This window comes from Heterodontus francisci, chromosome 13 (genome assembly GCF_036365525.1).
Source record: "Heterodontus francisci isolate sHetFra1 chromosome 13, sHetFra1.hap1, whole genome shotgun sequence".
NCBI lineage: Eukaryota > Metazoa > Chordata > Chondrichthyes > Heterodontiformes > Heterodontidae > Heterodontus > Heterodontus francisci.
In genome coordinates, this window is record NC_090383.1 from 31346343 (window position 1) to 31364302 (window position 17960).

The 17960-nt window shown below is 42.1% G+C and overlaps 1 protein-coding gene across 5 annotated transcripts in view; it reads right to left on the reverse strand.

Annotated features, from left to right (window-relative positions):
* map3k4 (mitogen-activated protein kinase kinase kinase 4) overlaps positions 1-17960 on the reverse strand; it is a 221808-nt gene that overhangs the window by 121690 nt on the left and 82158 nt on the right. The window contains exon 1 of one of the 5 annotated variants that reach the window (XM_068044619.1): positions 17189-17206. The exons of 3 other annotated variants lie outside the window; for them this stretch is intronic. The gene's annotated coding sequence lies outside the window, so the exon portion shown is untranslated. Of the gene's footprint in view, positions 1-15311; positions 15401-17188; positions 17207-17960 lie in introns of those variants that run through there. One more of the 5 variants, XM_068044618.1, reaches the window with a different exon arrangement.

Consider the following 17960-nt stretch of genomic DNA (forward strand, 5'->3'; position numbering starts at 1 on the left):
TAGCATGTTCAGCGAGGTGGTCACACCGCAGGCAAATGCTGCAAAGGCAGGAAGGGAACGGGTAGAGAAGAAGAAGGCAGGTAGTGCATGAGTCCCCTGTGGCCATCCCCCTCTCTAACAGATATACTGCTTTGGATACTATTGGGGGAGATGGCTCTTGCTGCTTTCCCCTGAACCATGTTCATGGCACCATAGGTGGCTCTGCTGCACAGGAGGGGGGGGGGGGGGAGAAGAAGAGTGGCAGGGCTATAGTGATAGGGGAACAGACAGGCCTTTCTGTGGCTGCAAACGTGACTCCAGGATGGTATGTTGCCTCCCTGGTGCTAGGGTCAAAGATGTCATCGAGCGGCTGCAGAACATCCTGAAGGGGGAGGGTGAAAAGTCAGAAGTCGTAGTACACATTGGTACCAACGACATAGGTAGAGAGATGGATGAGGTCCTTCAACAAGAATTTAGGGAGCTAGGTAGCAGATTAAAAAGCAGGACCTCAAAAAGGTTGTAATCTCTGGATTACTCCCGGTGCCATGTGCTAGTGAGTATAGGAATAGGAGGACAGAGCAGATGAATGTGTGGCTGAAGACATGGTGCAGGAGGGAGGGCTTTAGTTTCCTGGATCACTGGGTCGGTTTCTGGTGAAGGCGGGACCTGTTCAAGTTGGACGGGTTGCACCTGAACTGCAATGGGACCAATATCCTTGCTGGGAGGTTTGCTAGTGCTGTTGTGGGGGGAGTTGGGGGGGGTGGGATAGAGTGGAGGTACAGTAGGGGTGATGCACAGTCAAATATAGAAGAGATACTGAGTCTGTCTGGAAGACAAAGCAAATATGGACCTGTTAAGGCACAAGTGAATAATGCAAGGCTGGATTGCTTCCATTTTAACGCAAGGAGTCTTACTAGTAAGGCGGATAAATTGAGGCCACTGATTAACTCATGGGAATAAGATATTATTGCTATCACAGACAGATGGTAGAGGGAAAGGGCAGGACTGGCAGCTCAATATTTCAGGGTATAGAATCTTCAGGCATGACAGGGGAGGGGGTAAAAGAGGTGGCATTTTTCTGTTGATCAAGGAGTCAATTACTGCAGTAAGGAGGGATGATATCTTAGAACGTTCCTCAAATGAGGCCATATGAGTAGAACTTAAAAACAAAAAGGGGGCAATCACTTGGCTGGGAGCGTACTACAGGCCTCCAATCAGTCAGGAAGAGATAGAAGAGCAGATATGTAGGCAAATCTCAGACATGTGTAAAATTAATAGGGTAATAATAGTAGGGGATTTCAACTTCCCCAATATCAACTGGAATAGTCTTTGTGCAAAAGGCTTAAAGGGGGCAGAATTCTTAAAGTGCATACAGGAGAGCTTTTTGAGCCAGCACATAGAACATCCTACAAGAGAAGGGGCGGTATTGGACCGAATCCTGGGGAATGAAACCAGACAAGTGGTAGAACTGGGGCGGCACAGTGGCGCAGTGGTTAGCACTACAGCCTCACAGCTCCAGGGACCCGGGTTCGATTCTGGGTACTGCCTGTGTGGAGTTTGCAAGTTCTCCCTGTGTCTGCGTGGGTTTTCTCCGGGTGCTCCGGTTTCCTCCCACAAGCCAAAAGACTTGCAGGTTGATAGGTAAATTGGCCATTATAAATTGTCACTAGTATAGGTAGGTGGTAGGGAAATATAGGGACAGGTGGGGATGTTTGGTAGGAATATGGGATTAGTGTAGGATTAGTATAAATGGGTGGTTGATGGTCGGCACAGACTCGGTGGGCCGAAGGGCCTGTTTCAGTGCTGTATCTCTAATCTAATCTAATCTAACTGTCAGTGGAGGAGCATTTCTGGGATAGTGACCATAACTCTAAAGATTTAAGGTAGTTATGGAAAAGGACAAAGAGGGACTGGAAATAAAAGTACGGAATTGGGGGAAGGCCGATTTTAAGATGATAAAACAGGCTTTGGCCAAAGTGGACTGGGAGCAGATACTTGTAGGAAAGTCTACATCAGACCAGTGGGAGTCATTCAAAAAGGAAAGAGTGAGAGTTCAGGGCCAACATGTTCTCGTAAAAGGTGAAGGGTAGGAACAACAAGTCCAGGGAACCCTGGATGTCAAGGGATATACAGGATTGAATAAGGAAAAAAGAGGAGGCTTATGGCAGATTCAAAGTGCTGAAAACAGCAGAGGCCCTAGAGGAGTATAGAAAGTGTAGGGGGGTACTTAAAAAAGTAATTAGGAGAGTGAAGAGGGGACATAAAAAAACACTGGCAGGCAAGATAAAGGAAAATCCCAAGGTGTTTTATAAGTATATTAAGGGCAAGAGGATAACCAGGGAAAGAGTAGGGCCCATTAGGGACCAGAGTGGCAGTCTGTTTGCGGAGCCAGAGGACATAGATGAGGTTTTAAATTATTACTTTTCATCTGTTCACTATGGAGACGGACGATGTAGATGTAGAGATCAGAGGGGGATTGTGATATACTTGAACAAATTAGCATTGAAAGGGAGGAAGTATTAGCTGTTTTAGTGGGCTTAAAAGTGGATAAATCCCCAGGCCCAGATGAGATGCATCTCAGGCTGTTGTGAGGCAAAGGAGGAGATAGCAAGGGCTCTAACAAAAATTTTCAAATCATCTCTGGCCACAGGAGGTACCAGAGGACAGGAGGACAGCGAATGTGGTACCATTATTCAAGAAGGGTAGCAGGAATAAACCAGGTAATTACAGGCCAGTGAGTCTAACATCAGTGGTAGGGAAACTATTGGAAAAAATTCTGAGGGACAGGATTAATCTCCACTTGGAGAGGCAGGGATTAATCAAGGGTAGTCAACATGGCTTTGCCAGGGGGAGATCGTGTCCAACAAACTTGCCTGAATTTTTCAAGGAGGTGACTAAATGTATGGATGAGGGCAAGGCAGTTGATGTAGTCTACATGGACTTCAGTAAGACTTTTGATAAGGTCCCGCATGGGAGATTGGTTAAGAATGTAAGAGCCCATGAGACCCAGGGCAATTTGGCAAATTGGATCCAAACTTGGTTTAGTGGCAGGAGGCAGAGGCTAATGGTCGAGGGTTGATTTTGCGAATGGTGTATCACAGGGATCGGTGCTGGGGCCCTTGCTGTTTGTAGTGTACATTAATGATTTAGATGTGAATATAGGAGGTATGATCAGTAAGTTCGCAGATGACACGAAAATTGGTGGCATCATAAATAGTGAGGAGGAAAGCCTTCGATTACAGGATGATATAGATGGGCTGATAAGATGGGCAGAGTAGTGGCAAATGGAATTTAATCCTGAGAAGTGTGAGGTGATGCATTTTGGGAGGACTAACAAGGCAAGGGAATATACAATGGATGGTAGGACCCTAGGAAGTGCAGAGGGTCAGAGCGACCTTGGTGTACTTGTCCATAGATCACTGAAGACAGCAGCACAGGTAGATAAGGTGGTTAGGAAGACATATGGGATACTTGCCTTTATTAGCTGAGGCATAGAATATATAGAGCATGGAGCTGTATAACACACTAGTTAGGCCACAGCTGGAGTACTGTGTACAGTTCTGATCACCACACTATTAAGGAAGATTGTGATTGCACTGGAGAGGGTGCAGAGGAGATTCACCAGGATGTTGCCTGGGCTGGAGCATTTCAGCTATGAAGAGAGACTAGATAGGCTAGGATTGTTTTCCTTGGAGCAGAGAAGGCTGAGGGGGACCTGATTGAGGTATACAAAATTATGAGGGGCACTGATAGGATAGATAGGAAGAAACTCTTTCCCTTACTGGAGGGGTCAATAATCGGGGGCATAGATTTAAGGGGCAGGAGGTTTAGAGGGGATTTGATGAAAAAAAATTTCACCCAGAGGGTGGTTCAAATCTGGAACACACTACCTGAAGGGGTGGCAGAGGCAGGAATCCTGACAACATTTAAGTAGTATTTAGATGTGCACTTGAAACGACATAGCATACAAGGCTACGGGTCATGTGCTGGAAAATGGGATTATAATAGATAGGTGCTTGATGGCCAGCACAAACATGATGGGCCGAAGGGCCTGTTTCTGTGCTGTATAACTCTATGACTCCAATTTCTCAACTCAAGTGAAATAGGGAAATTGTCTTAGATTAAAGTCTCAGATTTTTTAAGGATAGTCCTCCCAGAATGCTAAACTAAAAGTTAATCAATAACAAGTAGTCTCAATTTTAATCAGCAACTAGCCTTAGGGTTTACAAGAGCTGAAACAGCTGCAACAAAAACCGAATAAAATTTGATTTTAAACTGATGTCGAACACATTTTTTTGAGGAATATAGTTCAAAAGGTACCTATTTCTGACTGGCACTGTGATTACTTCAGCTGCAGTACTCTGGATTGTGTCAGGACCTGTAAGGTGAGAGGAGTCCCATGTTAAATAGATAGTTAGCACCTAAGGCATCAGGTTTAACCCGTTTTCAATTTGCAAAGAATTCAGCTTCAGTTGATGACAATTCTTGGTATCAGTCAACTCAATGTTGAGGGGTGTGAAAGAATCCTCTTGCATCAGCTAGAGACCTCAGCACCACTGGTGTTTCCGTGGCACTGACTGGCATTGCCGTGGGCTCAGTGACATCAACTGAGCATTTCTGGATTTATTAAGCTTATGGTGCTTCTCTTGTTCTGAATAATACAAACATATCACGCAGTTAAGCTAAAAGTTATGATATTAAAAATATGCTGTGAATGATGCATTTCTGTAAAGGTAACTTGGAGGGTCTTTTTTTTTTTAATAGGGAAAGATTCATATCTGCTTCAGTTATAAATACTGGCCTGGCCAGTTACATTTTTTTGCAGAACAAAAAGGAAAGCCTCTTAGCAGCATTGTGAATCTTTTTATTGGGCAATATTACTGACCAACTCAAGGGATGTATCCTTTGAAATGAGTTGGTCCTAAAGGACACCATTTTAAACTCAAGTCATGGTACACTTACACGACAAAAACTTTAGGAAAGATCATAAGCTTGGGTTCAAACTGATCTTACTTTTTTTTTGGTATTGTGAACACATCTAATTGATCCAATCCTGTGCTTCCCAAATCTCCACAGACTGAACTGCATTCAGATCAGACGAGACACAATATTATTTTGTCTCAAAGCTGACAGTTTCAAGAGATGCCAAGGATATCTGAACAAGTTTATATAATCTGTGATCAACGTTTCTGCTTACCAAAATACAAATCTGACATGCTAGTTTCTCATTTACATAGAATTACACTAAATTTACAGCACAGGAACAGGTCTACCATTCCTTTTTGCTTCACACGAGCTTCCTTATCCAACCCCATCAGCAAACCTATTTCTTTCTCCCTCATGACTGATTTGACTGTAACCTCGACTCCACATTCCCACCTACCCCCCAAAAGCCTCCCCCCCACCCCACTTACTGAGAATCTATCTACCTCTGCCCTAAAGATATTTAAAGACTCTGCTTCCACTGCCTTCTGAGGAAAAGGATTCCAAAGACTCACGACCCTCAGAGAAAGAAATTCTCATCTCTGTCTTAAATGGGCAACCCCTTATTTTTAAATAGTGACCCCTAGTTCCAGATTCTCCCACAAGGGGAGAATCCTTTCCACATTCACCCTGTCAAGACCCCTCAGGTTCTTGTATGTTTCAATCAAGTTCCCCCTTACTCTTCGAAACTCCAGCGGATACAAGCTGAGCCTGTCCAGCCTTTCCTCATAAAGCAACCCACCCATTCCAGGTATTGGTCTAGTAAACCTTCTCTGAACTGTTTGCAATGCATTTACATCCTTCCTTAAATAAGGAGACCAATACTGTACACAGTACTACAGATGCGGTCTTACCAATGCCCTGTATAACTGAAGCATAACCTCCCTATTTCTGTATTCAATTCCCCTTGCAATAAACAATAACATTAGCTTTCCTAATTACTTGCTGTACCTAAATACTAGCCTTTTGCGATTCATGCACTAGGACACCCAGATCCCTCTACATCTCAGAGCTCTGCAATCTCTCACCATTTAGAAAACATGCTTTTTTATTCTTCCTACCAAAATGGACAATTTCACATTTTCCCACATTATACTCCATTTGCCAGGTCTTTACCCACTCACAATCTATCTATAATCCCTTTGTAGCCTTACGTCCTCTTCACAAGTTACTTTCCTACCTATCTTTATGTTATCAGCAAATTTAGCAACCATACCTTTGGTCCCTTCATCCAGGTTATTTATATAAATTGTAAAAAGTTGAGGCCCCAGCACAGATCCCTGTGGCACACCACTCGTTACATCTTGCCAACCAGAAAATGACTAATTTATGCCTAGTCTCTGTTTCCTGTTACCTAGCCAATCTTCTCTCCTGCCAATATGTTACCCCCTACACCATGAGCTTTTATTTTCTGTAATAACCTTTGATGTGGTACCTTATTAAATGCCTTCTGGAAATCTAAGTACAGTACATCCACCGATTCCCCTTTATCCACAGCATATGTTACTTCTCCAAAGAACTCCAATAAATTGGCTTAACATGATTTCCCTTTCACAAAACCACGTAGACTCTGCCTGAATACCTTACATTTTTTGAAGTGTTCTGCTATAATGTCTTTAATAACAGCTTCTAACATTTTCCCTATGACAGATGTTAAGCTAACTGGCCTGTAGTTTCCTGCTTTCTGTCTCCCACTCTTTTTGAATAAAGGAGTTACATTTGCTATTTTCCAATCTAACGGAACCTTCCCCAAATCGAGGGAATTTTGGAAAATTAAAACCAACACATCAACTATCTCACTAGCCAGTTCTTTTAGGACACTAGGATGAGGTCCATCAGGACCTGGGGACTTGTCAGCCTGCAGCTCCAACAATTTGTTCAGTACCACTTCCCTGGTGATTGTAATTTTCTGGAGTTCCTCCCTCCCTTCCATTTCCTGATTTACAACTATTTCTGGGATGTTACTTGTATCCTGTATGGTGAAGACCAAAACACCTGTTCAATTCATCTGCCATCTCCTTATTTTCCCTTATTAATTCCCAAACTCACTTTCTATAGGACCAACGTTCACTTTGTTAACTCTTTTCTTTTCAACATATCTATAGAAACTCTTACTATCTATTTTTGTATTTAGCTAGCTTTCTCATGTACTCTAATTTTTCCCTCATCAATCTTTTAGCCATTCTTTGCTGCGTTTTATATTCTGTCCAATCTTCTGACCTTCCACGCACCTTTGCACAATTATATGCTTTTTCTTCAAGTTTGATATTACCTCTAACTTTTTTAGTTAATCACAGATGGTGGGTCCTCCCCTTGGAATTTTTCTTGTTGAAATGTATCTATTCTGTGTATTCTGAAATATCCCCTTAAATGTCTACCACTGCATCTCTATTGACCTATCCCTTAACCTAATTTGCCAGTTCACTTCCTGCAAGGTCCCCTCCAAGCCACACACCATTTTGACTTGGAACTATATTGCCGTTCCTTCACTGTCGCTGGGTCAAAATCCTGGAACTCCTGTCCCAACAGCACTGTGGGTGTACCTACACCACCAAGGTCTGCAGCGGTTCAAGAAAGCAACTCACCACCACCTTCTCAAAGGCAATTAGGATGGCCTAGCCTGTGACACCCACATCCCCCATATAAATGAAAAAAACGTTAGCTTGCTCTGCTTTCATGCCCTCATTTAAGTTTAAAATACTAATCTTGGACCCATTCTTCTATCCCTCAAACTGAATGTAAAATTCAATCATATTATGATGGTTGCAACCTCAGGGCACCTTCTCTATGAGGTCATTAATTAATCCTACTTCGTTGCACAATACCAGGTCTACTATAGCCTGCTCTCTGGCTCGCTCCAGAACGTGCTGTTCTAAGAAACTATCCTGAAAACATTCTACGAACTCCTCAAATAGTCTAAAACTTTCTTTATACTCCATCCTACCATGTGGTTCCTGTTAGAGGGCTTGTACACCACTCCCATGAGTGGCTTCTTACCTTTATCATTTCTCATCTCTACACAAACAGTTTCTACATCCTGGTTTCCTGAACTTGGGTCTAAAGGCCTGCTCAGGTCGGGAAAAAGAACCCGACCGATCCACAGCGGACCCGAGCCTGACCTGGCCCAAGTCCCTCCAATTTTGCCCCGAGCACAACCCGACCCGAGCCTGTCTCCCACTCGACTTGACCATCCCTTGACTTACCTTCCGACTGGGAAGCTCCACGAAGCTGCAGCGCATGCGTGATGACATCATAGTGACGTCACTCACTCGCTGCGCAGACTCAGTTTCGTCCCAGACTCTCAGCTCAGGTAAGTTTTTTAAAATTTCAATACTTACCAGCGGAGCACTTACCGTGCATGTCTGGCCTGACCCGACCCGAGAGCTGGGCCCAGAAGAGGGGCCCGAGCCAACCCGAACCTGACACATGTCGTTGGGTTTGGGTCAGGTAGCAGGCCTTTACTTGGGTCATCCCTCGCTAATGTGCTAATACCATCATTACCTAACAGAGCCACCCCTCCACCTTTTCCTAGCTTCCTGTCCTTCCTAAATGTCATGTATCCTTCAATATTCAGGTCCCAATCTATGTAATCCTGCAGCCATGTCTCTGTAATGGCTATCAGATCACAGTTATTTATTTCTATTTGCGTTATCAATTCATTTGCTTTGTTTCGAATGCTATGCGCATTCAGATACAGAGTCTTTAGCTTTGCCTATTATTTTTGTAACGTCTAGCCTTGACTGCTGATTTACTCTTAGATTTGTACACTCTATCCCTTCCTGTCATGGTCTATTTATCATTTCCCATGTTAATACCTTTCTCTCTTGCCTTGTCGCTACTCTTTGATTTACCACAACTTCCCAAATTTGATCCCTTGCTCGCACTATTTAAAACCCTCTCTCCTTCCCTAGTTATGCATCTCACTAGAAAACCAGCTCCAGCACGGTTCATCTTCCTTTGCATAATATGACAGTTCAACATAGCGCTTGAAAAGGGAAAATGCAAAACAGCTAAATTGCCTCATGCAATTTCTGGCCTCAGCCCAGAAAATAGGATTAATGGGCAAGTACTCTAATTGGCAGATGTGAATAGTGGTGCTCTGCAAAGAGCCATGCTGGGGCCTCAAAGACTCGCAATATTTCTTAACGACTTAGATGACTGAATAGAAAGCTACTTATCCAAATTTGCTAACAATAATTAAAGGCAGCATGATAAACAGTCTAGATGGAAGCATAAAATTATTGAGTTATTGACAGGTTAAGTAAATGGACAAAACTATGGACATATGAGGTCATTCACTTTGGACCTAAATAGGGTACTTTCTAAATGGTGAAAAGCTGAAGCAGTGGAGATCCAAGTGCACAGATCATTAAAATGTCATCAACAGGTACAGCAAATAATCTAAAAGGCTAAAAGATTTCTGGCCTTCATATCTAGAAGACTGGAAGGGGATAGAAGTCATGCTTCAGCTTTGCAAAACTCTGGTTAGATCACAACTGGAGCTGTTTTGGGCACCATACTGTAGAAAGGATATGTTGACCTGTGAGGGTGCAGCGCAGATTTACCAGAATGATACTAGATACCAAGGGTTAAATTACGAGGCGAGATTACACAAACTAGGGTTGCATCCCCTGGAATTTAGAAGGTTAAGGGGTGATGTGATCTAAATTTTCAAGATATTAAGCGGAACAGAGGGTAGATAGTCCAAGGGATGCAGACTTGAAAGAATGTGGCTGTCAACTGGTTTAGCCATCCACCGTCAGATCTGGCTGGACCACATAAAACGCTATTAGGTCCTGGTCTCATTTGCTAAAACTGCTCACTATTCCAGGATCATCCTGGAATGCAAAGATAAACTCAGGCTTCTTTTCTCAACTGCAAACCATCTCCTTAAACCCTTCTTCCTGTCTCCTCCACCCTCACCTCAAAGAAGAAGTTCAAGCAGCTCATGGACTGTCACCAAGATCGAGACCATCCAATCAGCTGCCTCTACCACGACACTTCCTTCCACTAGCCCACCAGGACAAACTTCCTCTGAAGTTCCTTCCTGCCTTAGTTCTGAACTCTCATTTTTCTGTAGTTTTTCAACTACCGCCCCACACGCCCTCTCCCATGAGATCCACTTCCTGCACCCTCAACCCTGTTCCCACTAAACTTCTGGCCCTCCAACCTCCCTTCCTGTTTCCCATGTTAGCCGACATTGTGAACTGTTCTCTCTCCTTTAAATTTTCCATCATCCCCTCCCCTCCTCGGAAGACCAACCCTTAACCCACTGTCCTTGCAAAATTACATCCCATCTCCAACCTTTTCCTTTCCAAAGTCGCATCGCGTCCCAAATCCATGCCCATCTTTCTCAGAACCCCATGTTTGTCTCCTTCCAATCAGGCTTCCACCCCTGCACAGTACCAAAACAGCTATCAAAGTCACAAATAACATCCTATGCGATTGTGACAAAGGTAAAGTATGCTTCCTCATCCTTCTCAACCTGTCTGCAGCCTTTGACATGGTTGAACACACCATCCTCCTCCAACACCAACTGTCATCCAGCTGCATGGGATTGCTAGTGCCTGGTTCCATTCTCATCTAGCTAATCATATCCAGAGTATCACCTGAAATGGCATCTCTTCCTGCTCCCACACTGTTACCACAAGTGTCCTCCAAGGATCTATCCTTGGCCCCCTCCTATTTCTCATCTACATGCTACCCTCAGTCAACATCATCCGAAAGCAGAGTGTTAGTTTTCACATGTACGCTGATGACACCCAGCTCTACCTCACCACTACCTCTCTCAACTCCACCACTGTTGCTATATCAGACTGCTTATCCAACATCCAGTACTGGATGAGAAGAAATGTTCCCCAATTAAATATTAGGAAGATTAAAGCCATTGCTTTCAGTCTCCACTCCAAACTTCATTCCCTAGCAACACACTTCATTCTTCTCCCTGATCCTAAGACTAAACAAGACTGTTCGTGACCTCAGCGTCATATTTGACCCCGAGATGAGCTGTCGACAACATATTCGCACCATTACTAAGACTGCCTATTTCCATCTCCATAGCATTGCCCGACTTCACCCTTGCTTCAGCTCATCTGCTGCTGAAGCCCTTCATTCATGCCTCTGTTACATCTAGACTTGACTATTTCAACACTCTCCTGGCTGGTCTCCAATATTCTACCCTCTGTAAATGTGAGGTCATCCTAAACTTTGCTTCCTGGGTCCTAACGCACACCAAGTCCCAGACACCCATCACCCTTGTGCTCACAAGAAATTTAATAGGAGCAGGGGTGTGACTTGGAAGGGAACTTGCAGGTGATGGTGTTCACATGCGTTTGCTGTCTTTGTCCTTCTGGATGGTAGAGGTCACAGGCGCCTGAAATATACAGGTCAGCCAGTATGTGTGAAGAGAAGAGAGTTCATAGTACAGGGCAGACTGCCTCTTTTTAAGATCTGATGAGCCCTGTCCAAATGTCAACTGGTTTCCTCATTCCACAAATGAAGGCTGACACACTGCATATTGCCAGCATTTTCTATTTTTGGAAAATAATGGATTGGGAAAAACAAAGTCATCTCAGTTGTGTATTGAAAAATTACCAATTTGCCTCTGTTGCTTCTTGCGTGAACCATTTGAATTGTAAATAAATCTGGTCAGGATTCTACCCTGTACAAATTAGTGTGGCACTTGTGTTACAAAAGTGTCTCTGCGTTTTGTTAAATATATTTTTGAAGATTCATTTTTGAAAGATTGAAAAAATGTTTAACTTTGGGGCTTTCAAAGGGGGTCATGTAAAGGCCACTTGACTTTGAAAAACAGTCCCTGGAAATTTTTTTTTTAAAAAAGGGTCAGAGGTCTTGAGGAAAATAAGCCTTTCTGGGAAACCACCTGACTTCCAGCTCAATAAACAGAACTTCGGACACCTGGAGAAGCTGTTGACAAAGGAGTGACAGGTCAAGATTGATGAGGTCAAAAGGTTGACCTCCTGTTGTCGGTTTCACTTTTGAATTGTTTTGAGTTAGGGTTGAACTGTATAAAAAGGGAGAGAACTTCTAAGGAGTGAAGAGGGCAGAAGACCACAACCCAGCTCAGCTTTCCAGCACCTCTTTAAAAGACCTTGAGAAGTCCACTGCGTCAACTTATCGCGTCTCCTGTCTTTCAAAAGCCTAAATTAATTCTCAACGTAGCCTGAAAAGAACTATTCTAAAAGATCCCAGCGACCCATCTGTGTACACTCGGAGGTCAGACTGTGCGCCAGTTTTGAAACACAACATATCTCATCGGCTGTTTCTTCAAGAATGAGCAAATATTCAGCCCAAATGCTTTTTTGTCTGTAATAGAGCTCCAAAAACAAAAAATCTCTATTTTTCCGGTTAACCAGTATATGTGTGCACGTGTGACGGGCTAAGGTAACAAAAGGAACTTTAATATTTAAATTTTGTGTGTTTATGCTTTACTTCATTTCTGGTTAAGACTTGGTTGTTTATTAATGAAACCTGGTTGGTGCGTTTTATTCTGGGATAAAAATAGGGGAGCCTATAATTGACCGTTATCGGTAACTGAAAAAAAATTTAAATATATGTTGTGACACGTGGAGAAGTGGAACTAGAACAAACAGTGCACTCCTCCCCCCTCTGTTGTAACACTGTATATATTTTTCGCCTTCCTGATTGACAGGAGATAAGGTGAGGAGTGTCGGACGTGCTTTCTGATGGCTGACTCTAATTGTGAGCCACAGACAAGTAGTTCCAGGTTTCAGTTCTTACCAGATCTGGTTTGCCTCTTGTACAAAGAAAAAAATATGTTGGAATGAAGACAAGAATAATGATGTGATATGATTGGCTTATCATCTCTTTACTACTGCAGCTAATCGGTAGGAAGACATTACATCTGAAGGCTGTTCACCTCCCAATTTTTTGTCAGAAGCCAAACCATCACCTTCAGTGATTGCAGCAAAGAAATTATGAAGCTGATGAGCATGAATTTTATAGTCTGAGGATCATAGTTGTGCTACACAAAAGAAAGCTGGTGCATTTGGAAAAAAAATCTGAGTAATCAAAAGATCTTCACAAACATACCGAAGGATGAAAAAAGAAACATCTCCATGACATGGGAAACATAGTTAATATATGAAATAGGACAAATAGTTAAGAACCAGATAAATTATTGAAAACTGTGTTACTAGCAATTGAAGGTAAAATAGCTTTGAAGCAGAGTATGTTGGCATACCTACATGCAGTGATGGTGCACAAGCTTTTTTTTAAAAAAAAAGCATCCCCAATTTCTACCACACCAAGACAATTTCACTAAATTCATGCAGTTCCATCTAGTTGGCAAAGGTCAGGTAATTTTTGTTTATCTCCATCAATCTTGTACTAGATTTAAAACCAGGTCCCAGAGAACTTTGAAGTGTGATGACCAAATGAAAAGGACTATTTTGAATAAAATACAACAGGGCAAATTTACAAGTCACTTTTTTTTTCCCCTTTGGAGGCGAAAGTCCATTGCTAAATGCAATAATGTGATCTGGTTAATCAATATTAGTTTATGCTGTTCTTGGTGTTCAACAGTAAACTTCTTCTATACTCTAATGACAGAATATTTTTAAGTATTGATACGGAGGATTCCAGCTGACAGCCAAGCTCAGCAGCATGATCAATGACAAAATACATCGACAAATCAGATCAATTTCTAGCACCTGGAGATACAAAGCTGTACATAAAACCATGAGGAAACTTTGACTCTTAACTGTGAGCTAGAGTAGATGCTGCAGGTTCTGCTGGAGTAGCCCTAACTTTGAGAGCCTATCATTCTTAAGGGTAAAGTCTTTTCATTTTACAGCTGTACGGAGGTGAGGTATTTGCTTATCAATTCAAAGATTGCTGTAATCAATAGCCATAATTTTCATTAGACTGACGCAACAAATTTCATTAGGAGGCAACATAAATATCATCTAAATATATCTTATACATATCTCAAGTTCATTTCCTGATCAGGGAGAGACCAAGACCCCTCCCCACAGGAGGATGGGCTCCCACAGGCGCTCCTATATCAATAAAGTCCATCTATGAGCCTACCCAGTGTGATGACAGCTGCACTTTGGTTTATCCCTACATTAGCTGGGGTTATTCTAGATGACAAACATAGCGTAAATTTTAATAACTGTAGTTTCTTCAGAATTCAAGGGGGAAATGCAGTTTTCGTAATACTAAAGGTTTAATGCACTTTAAATGGAATGTGCTGGTAACATATGAAGTCTTCCACAGCTCAATACAAAAGGCTTTCCACTGTAGGGTTTAACCACATCCTTTTTGTTCTAATTATATATTTATAATTCCTCAGCGTGAAATTACAACTTAAAACAACTCAATTTCTTGTATTAGATTTTCAGACCATGGCAGGTCCCATTTGATGTTGAATATTCCCCTGTTATCATTTACACTGATCTTTCAAAACTGCAAAAAGAACCTCTACCTAAACACACACTTTCTGTAATAAAGGATTGCTAGGCTTTGCACATTATAATGAGAACATTTTGACCTGGAGCACACAATGCATTTATTAAATTTTTCAGAATTGCAATCTGTTGGAGCATCTTGTGGCTTCTCATTACAGATCTCTAAAGCACAGATCTAGCAGTCCATACACCACTGCATTGGTCACACTCGAATTCTGGATGTAATGAGGTATTAACTAGTGCATCATCTGAAGCTTGTACAGTTGTGGGATTACCAGAAATATATTAGAACTGAGATGGACTGAGTTAAGGGGGTTTTTCTGCAGCATGGAATTAATGGAAATAATGGAAATACCAGACAACCACAGGTTAGAATGGTTAGTGGCTGCATCAAGATAGTTTTGCCATGTGAAGAAAAGTCCTAAAACAATAATTTCTACGATAACATAACTGAAACCCATGTGCTAATGTGCTTTTCAAATACAACAAAACACTTCAACATTATATTTTAACAGCAACTCCCATTTATATACCATGCATTTATATCTCTCAGGTAAAGTGTAGAAGACACCTCAAAGTACTTTGTAATGCTGAGCAGCAATATGAAAACCAAGCATGGGAAAAGGGATAGAAATGGAGAGCCTAGAATGGGAAAAAAATGAAGGTAAGCTCAAAGAGTAAGGTTTTGCAGAGGTTTTTGACAGAGGAGTGTGTGTCCTGGATAGATATATCCTATAGGTAGGATTGTGATGACTCATGACGTAGCTACCACTGATAAGAGCAGAAGCAAAAATCTTAGTTCATTGTACAGAGACACAAGACAGCAGGATCACAAAGGCAATTTGTCATCTCAATGGGATGGCTTTGCTTAATTCCATTATTACCAATTATACATACCCAGATCAGCAGCAGCAACGGCTTATCTTCTCAGCTCCATACTATTACCTCTCAAGTCCCCAAGGGTCTATGCTCAGTACACGCCTCTTCATCTACAAGCTGCTACCGGAGATAATCCGTAGACATGAGTCAGATTTCACATGTACATGGTCAGCTTTACCTTTCCATCACTCCTCTCAATCCCTCCACTCCTACTGTATTATCAGGGTGCTTGCCTGATAGCCAGTCTTGGATAAGGCACAGTTTCTTTCAGTTAAATACTACAAGACCAAATCCCATTCTCTTTAGTCCCTGGCACATTCTGTACTGTTGCCACTGATTCCATCCCCTCTCTAGCCATTGTCTCAGGCTGAACAAGGCTGTTCGTAATTTCAGTGCCCTATTCAACCACAAACTAGGCTCTGACCCCATTTCCACTCCATCACTAAGACTTCCCACTTGCACCTCTGTAACATCACCCACATCAGTTTAAGCATTCCAACAACCCAATTAAAACGGAAGACAGCAACCACAGTTCATTCTCCTGTGAGGAAATGCTTGGCCGACCTTGAACAGCCTTCCTTCTGATGACCCAATTAAAACTGCAACATTGTGGGAACATATAATTGTGGGCCTCACCCAATCATTGTCGAGCAGCATTCTCTCTTTAATAAAAGATATTTTCAAATAGACAAAACCTGAAACATGATACTTGATGAGTTTAATCTTATACTTTAGATGAGAAGCAGCTCAAGATCACAAGTTTTATTTATATTGAAATCATCAACAAACTGACAAGTGCAGTTTTGTTTAAAAATTATCAATTTCATTGGTGAGAAGTTCCAGAAAAAGCATGTGACTTTGCTTGGGGCGATGGGAGGTGGTGGAGGAGGGCAGTTTAAAGACTTGTGCAGTTAATTGATTAATTGAAAATGACTGCTGATCGTTAACTCGAACCACAGTCCAAGCACTACATGGAAGACAGGAAACAACTCACTGCAATCTAAGTAAAATTAATCTCACGGGCTCCTGTAGGTGATTCTTTGCTTGTTTCATAATTCAAAAGAAATCTGGATATGATCCTAGAGATTATGTTCAAGAAACTTCCATAAAACACCAGTGCAAAACATCCGGGTTTGCTAGTCATTGTGTAAAATAAAAAATAGAGCCTATTAATTAACTGATTACACTGCAACAGTCACATTTCCCAATATCTTCTCCCTACAAAATCTTCCAATTCAACACTTCTTCACTAAAATTGCAGGACAGGGGACTTAAAATAGGAGCATCACAATTCAAAACAAAATCTAAGCTTTAAATATTAAATAACTTCTTTTGCACATTAAAAGAGCAAGGCTGACAAAGTGAAGAGACTTGGATTAATGGAGCAGGACAGTGTGACAGGTTTGTAAAACAGTTTAAATACCATCACTAAAAGTTACCCAGATTAATGGTCAACTACATATATGCTAACACATTAACTTTCCACTCCACTATATTCAGCAACTCCTGCATACAAATGCTCCAATGAGGTCTTGAAAACTCACTGGTTTTGAAAAGATATTTAAATGACCAAATTCCTTAAATTTGTCTTTGTCTATCTCAGCGGTTCGCAAATTATGAGGCTCATTTCTCTGGACAGAGAGAGGCCGGACTGAGCAGAACTGTTCCTTTCCATTTCTTTAACTTTTTCCCTTTCGTTTTGGTACCTGATTTAGTTTTCATAAAAATGCAAGAAATAGGAGTTGGAGTAGGCCATATGGCCCATCGAGACTGCTCTGCCATTCAGTAAGATCATGGTTGAACTTCTACATTAACTCCACTTTCCCACCCTATCCTCATATTCCTCGATTCCCTGTGCCCAAAAATCTAGCGATCTCAGTCGTGCAAATACTCACTGAGCGTCCACAGCCCCTCTGAGATACATCATTTCAAAGATTCACGACCCTGAGGGAAGAAATAGGGGACTCTTATCCTGAGACTATGTAGGGTGAGATTTTAACTCACTCAATACCATTCAGAGTTAAAATCAGGACATATGACTCCTAGTTCTACACCCTCCATGCAGAGGCAACAGCCTCTCAGTATCTACCCTGTCAAACAAGCCCTCTAAGAATTGTGTGCGTCAATGGAATCGCCTGTCATTTTTCCTAAACTCCAGAGAACATAGGACCATTCTACTCTGTTTCATGCAACCTTGAGTGGATTGGTGGTCCACCGACCAGAGGCTTGTTTACAGTGTCATTGACAGTTTGATGACAAGAGCTTGGGATTGACTGCAGTGAACACTGTACTGCTGCTGCAACTTGTTTGAACAAAGGAATCTTTTAATGCTCATTCAGTGGAATGGAGTATAAAAGTATGGAAGTCTTGCTACAACTGTACAGGGCATTGGCGGGACCACATGTAGAGTACGGTGTACAGTTTTGGTCTCCTTATTTAAAGAGGAATATACCTGCATTGGATGCAGATCAGAGAAGGTGCATTAGATTGATTCCTGAGATGAAGGGGTTGTCTTATGAGGAAAAGGTTGAGCAGGCTGGGCCTATATGCATTGGAGTTTAGCGGAATGAGAGGTGATCTTATTGAAACATACAAGATTTGAGGGGGCTTGACAGGTGCTGAGAGGATGTTTCCCCTCGTGGGGTAATCTGGAACTAAGGGGCACAG